The following is a 5456-nucleotide window of genomic DNA, read 5'->3' on the forward strand; positions in this document are numbered from 1 at the left end:
TTACGATGGAGATCTGACTCCCTGGTGATGTCATAACCCCCCTCCCCCCCACACACACACAGCTTCTACTGTCGTTAACTGTAACCCTCAATACCCTATGTTCCTCAGTGTACCTCAGACGTCAAATATAGATGAGAACTTCTCCTCTCCTTCCTCTCTCTCCCTCCTTACCCTCCTCCCTCCTCCCCGCCCTCCTTAACCCCAGCACCATCTCATCTGTATGCATTTATGCGCTGTGTTTGTGGCTGATGGTGACAGGGTCTCGTTGATACTCTGCCTGGAGACAGCTCAGGTGAGGAGGAGAAACAGGAACCTTGGCAGGAAGAGCGCACAGCCAAGAGATACAACTTGGAGATACACTAGAGATGCACTGCCCAGCCACCTAGGCATAATACCTACTGTAGATATACACTACCAAGAATCACACCATGCAGACACACTATCTTGATACACTCTTCCTAGAGATACACTATGTAGAGAAGCACTACCACTACTTTGCAGACACAGACTATCTGACAAAGACAGTCCTTGTGGGGGAGGAATAAGTGACCAGAAGTGGAATCAGCCACAGTCAGCAGGTATAAGTAGTGCGAGTGTGTGTGTAACGCCTTCCTGTGCGCGTGTGCAGGTGTGACCCCGCACTCCTGTGTGTGTGAAAGAATGAAGCCTACCTGCATATATCATATCTCTAATGGTGTTGGCTGAGTGTCAAACCTTTAACATTTGTCTCTCTGTCTACATTCTCCTTCTGATCTTTTCTCTCTACCTCTCCCTTTCCCTCTCCCTCCCTCTCCCTCTCTCTTTCTCCCTCTCCCTCAGTACTTTCATCATGTAATGACTGTTGGGTGTGATCCCAGTCATCCATGGCATTATTTTAGATTCTGTGTCATCATCGTATTCGGATTTACGGCAGAGCAAGTCTCCAAACCCCGTTATCTGCACAGACCTGCCTTTGATAAATAGAGGGCAGTATTAATAGGGAAGTATCAATGTTTTCAGATCATCAAAATTTACCGCTTGACAAAAATAAAGAATAAATCTCCTTTGCGTTTTAACTGCAGGGCTCTGCTTGGAGGTCAGGCTGACCGCAGATGCGTGTGGAGGAGACATAAAATATATATGATTACTAATGTACACATAATAGTAATGTATAATGTTATAGATTTATTTAGCAGACACTCTTATCCAATGCTACACACAAGGGGAGATTAGAACCTGCAAAGTCTTAGTCTGCAGTCAAATGTTCTACCACTGAGCTGTACCCAGCCCCACTATAACCCCTCTCCTGCGGATAATAGTTGATAGAAACCAAAATATTTCACAGGTCCTTGGGCAAAGAGGTCATGATCTTCCAGAGGTATTATGCAATTGTATCAAATTCATATGTCAAAATTCTGAGTAATAGATTGCATTAGGACATGCTTGTAATTATCATTAAGAAATTATGAAAGTTTCGTGTTCAGGCTTGGTTTAAGCATTGAAGTTATTATTTGTGGCTGGCTCCTGAATAAGCTTTGCCTGAATAATGAAACTGTTTGTATGTTGGTCTTTTCATCTGAAGGAAATTATGCTCGAGTTCTTTCCTTGGGGAAGATGATTTCTCCCAGATCCAGCCTCTGACTGAGAACAGCAGGAACATGGTTTCTAAGGTGTAGATGTGGGTCTTTTGGTCAGGATGTGTATTTATAGCTACTGAGGCCGAAATAAAAAAAATATTTCACACAGACCACTGTTATTTGGCCTGACTGTGTGTGTGTGTGTGTGTGTGTAGATGGGGGTGGTGGTCCTATAATGGGAGTCTTGGCGCAGGCCTGATTAAGAAACCACACTCAGAAATAAACACACACATACACACGCACTGCTAGTGAAATGATGATCTAAACAGGAACGCTCATCCGTCTAACCGCACACACTCATTAAAGTCATCCGCCCAAGGATAATTATAGGATTAGAGGGGGGACAAACATTAGACTGTAGGCTACTACCACCTCAAACACACACACACACACACCACAGATTCACATACAAACAAGTTGCTCTTTCTCCTTGGAAAGTATATATTCACCCTGTGAACAGCGTCTGGCTCTCCTGGTCATCCCTCTGTTTCTCTCTCTCCTTTTCTCTCTATTCTTCTGTCGTGTCTCTCCTTCTCGTCACTGTCTTTCTTTCTCTGTCCTCTTCTTTCTGTGTTTCTGTACTTACTGCATGTGATCTGCTGTATAGGACATACAGAAGCTCCTTTCTTCCATTCTGCACACACACACACACACACGCGCACACACGCACACACACGCACACACACACAGCCAGCCTTATAAATAAACACAGGTTGGTTGAGGAGAGAGTCTGATGGTGGGGGCAGGCAGCGGCAGGAGAGTGCAGAAGTAGCAGCCTCTGAGTGGAACTGATTCTTCTCATGTGATCACTGCTGGTGAGGTCACACAGGAGACGTTATGGAAATACCACTGTTTTCTATGTACATTATTTGGGATGATGGCTCAATGACCAAAGAGGTTTTGGTCACAAGTGAGAAATAACCCTCACTTCACCAACCCTTCACTAAATCTAAATAAATACCTGACAGGAGAGCACAGCTCTGCTCTCATGTCAGCCCTTGTTTTGTTCTGTAAAAACAAACAGCAAACATGTCATATGTCGCCAAACGACAAGCACAAATGATGTAGGCAAATAGACAGCACAAATCGGCTGATTAAAAAAACGTGACGGCACAACAGCTTGGGGATTCACACAGTCTACAAAGGACCACTTGACATTCACACCTTAAATGTAAATTCATACAGTCAGTTAACAGAATGAAGTTGCGGTGTTTAAACAATTCTCCGACAATCGGCCTATGAACTCTTCTGTATAATGACAAAGAGGAGTCATCGAGCATGGGAAGGAACAGAGGAGGAGCAGGAGGAACATTATGCAGGAGTGCGTCTTATTGGGGCCGACAGAGGGCAACATTATTGGAAATATAGAAATGGAACGTGTCTAACGCATGAAGAAAGTCTGAAATGAGTCCAGCTCCATCTTCTCTCTTTCACTGGGCTGACCATGCCCTGGGCAACCCTTACAATTTTTTCTACCACTCAGAAAATAGCTTACATAGGTAGTTGTTTGCACAGTCTGTGTAAGAGGTAGGCTAGTGGGAATACAATAATTGGAAAAGGCCAAGACAAAGTCCAGCTATCTGATCATAATATAGAAATGTCAGCAGTTTTTTTTTTTTTTGCTGGGTGACATTTACAACCCAAACTTCATACATTTTAATTCAGTATATCGTTCAATTCATAGTATGTTTCCATATTGGGCTACTGGAATGATGTAAACAGTTCTCTCACTCATTTTATGATGTCATTGACCACCAAAGTTTACGTTCCTACCGCAAATTTGCCTTTAAAAACGTACAAAACAGCCATTTCACTACACAATAAACTTGAACAAGTGAGACACATTCCTACTGATAATTGAATCCGCTTTTCCACGGACACACGACAATCGACCACTGCCAAAGTCAGACCTCTTTCCCAGCTCTCTACAGCAGCAAATGGACTCTTTGCCCTCAGCTATGATAGTGTAGATGTGTGCTGGAGATACAGCTGGCTATCTCCCCATCCTCCTAGCCAGGCTATAGATCTAATAGACAGCCTGAGGTGTAGGGGACATTTGTCGGCTGTATTTATGACCTGTGCTGTAGTCAGCTCTGTTAGGATGGGTATGAGTTAGGCAACCATGGGACTGTGCAGGTCTGGGTCTGGGTTTGGGTCGAGGCCTAAATCTGAGTCTGTCTGAGTGGCCGGCTACAAATATAGTTGAGATTCCTGTTATCAAGAAGTTGGTCAAGAGGGGGATGTCCTATTACCAATATACATTACATTTACATGTAGGCCTATTAGGCTTTTCAATGTTAAATGTAAAAAAAAATCCAAATCGACGTACAAACTATCTAAAATATATCCAGTTACAACCCTGGGAATCCTGGATATGAATAAAATATGCTATCGTCACTTAAAATCGATGCTGATTTTGACTTGGTAGTATGGTCAATAAATTGCCTATGTTTCAAAATTCTACGGGGAACTAGGTCTTGGATAGAAGCCAAATCTGTCAGGTTAGCTAAATTAGGAGAGAGATTAGAAGAGATTGGGAAATAGAGGTCGTTCTCAGTGGGGTGTATCTTTGGGTATCCATCGTGGGATGAGCTTTAGAGAATGATAACATGTATGGCGTGTTGCTCATCTCCAAATAGTCAGCTCACATTACCAGTAGCGCACCCTTTAATAGCTTCTGACAGACGGTCTGTCACTGTGCGAGCTGAACGGACAGGATATCTAGCTAATAGCCAGTCTTACTTAAACGGGCACAAAGACGCCTGTTGATTCGACTTCATGAAAGGCGTTTTACAAGACATCTTTGTGGAGAGGCAATGACCTGTTGAGATGCTGTGATCCTTGCTGACTAACTGACATCAATACACATCCGTCCGTGCTGATTTTACCCCGGGCTATGGCTTGTGTTATAGCGTTCAGTGTGGATGACATGAGACACAAGTGGAGTATTGTCAATGCGAACAACTATCGCTGGCAACAGCCGCTGCATTACGGTAAGTATCACTGTCATGAAGCACCATATCAAAGGCGCTGTGAACCCCGTCGTGATGGCCTTTAGTCATTTGACTGCCCACGTCAATAAGGTTTTTAGTTTAACTAGAGGGAGGTTTGAATGACCAACTTCCACTGTCTTATACAATGAAGAAAGGTATGACTGCAAGGTGGGCGAGTGCTGTGTGTCACCTGGTACGTCAGTTAATTATTAGAAAATACCCTCTTGGCAAGCCCGAAATAAAGCATAGGCCTAATTATGAAATGATTGACTTTCTCACACACACACACTAGAACTGGCGTGTGCTTATTTCTACACACAAAGATTGAAAACGACCTATTAATTCGCTATTCAATGTTGCCTTTAGTAGTTATCGTTAATTAGTCTACATCCATAGTTAGACCAGACCCTTTGTACGGACCTGAACCCATGAGGCGCATTACGCATCAGTGGGATGCGTTGGATAACCGTGGATGCGAAGATATAATCTGATTGAACTATCAACAGGGTTTTACCAATATAAACCCAGTGTGGTCCATGGGTCCATCAGCCAATCACATTGAGTTTGGAAATACGGGAAATAAGCAATGAGGCCTCATCACCCAACGAGCCACTCAGGGTATGGAGTCAAAGGTCATGTCCCTGGTTGATTAAATGGAATGGCGTTGGTGACCATGACCAAAACTAACGTTCATCTGACCTAACACACCTGATGCTCATCAGCAGCTAATCACATCAATAACACGCCTATCTGCTAATCACATATAGCTTACACCTGAGCCTATAGTCAATAAGGGACAATAAATACAACCATGCTCAACCTGTCACTTCTGTATTTCTATTTTTGC

This window comes from Hypomesus nipponensis, chromosome 13 (assembly GCF_054491055.1).
Source record: "Hypomesus nipponensis isolate SF chromosome 13, ASM5449105v1, whole genome shotgun sequence".
NCBI classification, from domain to species: Eukaryota; Metazoa; Chordata; class Actinopteri; order Osmeriformes; family Osmeridae; genus Hypomesus; species Hypomesus nipponensis.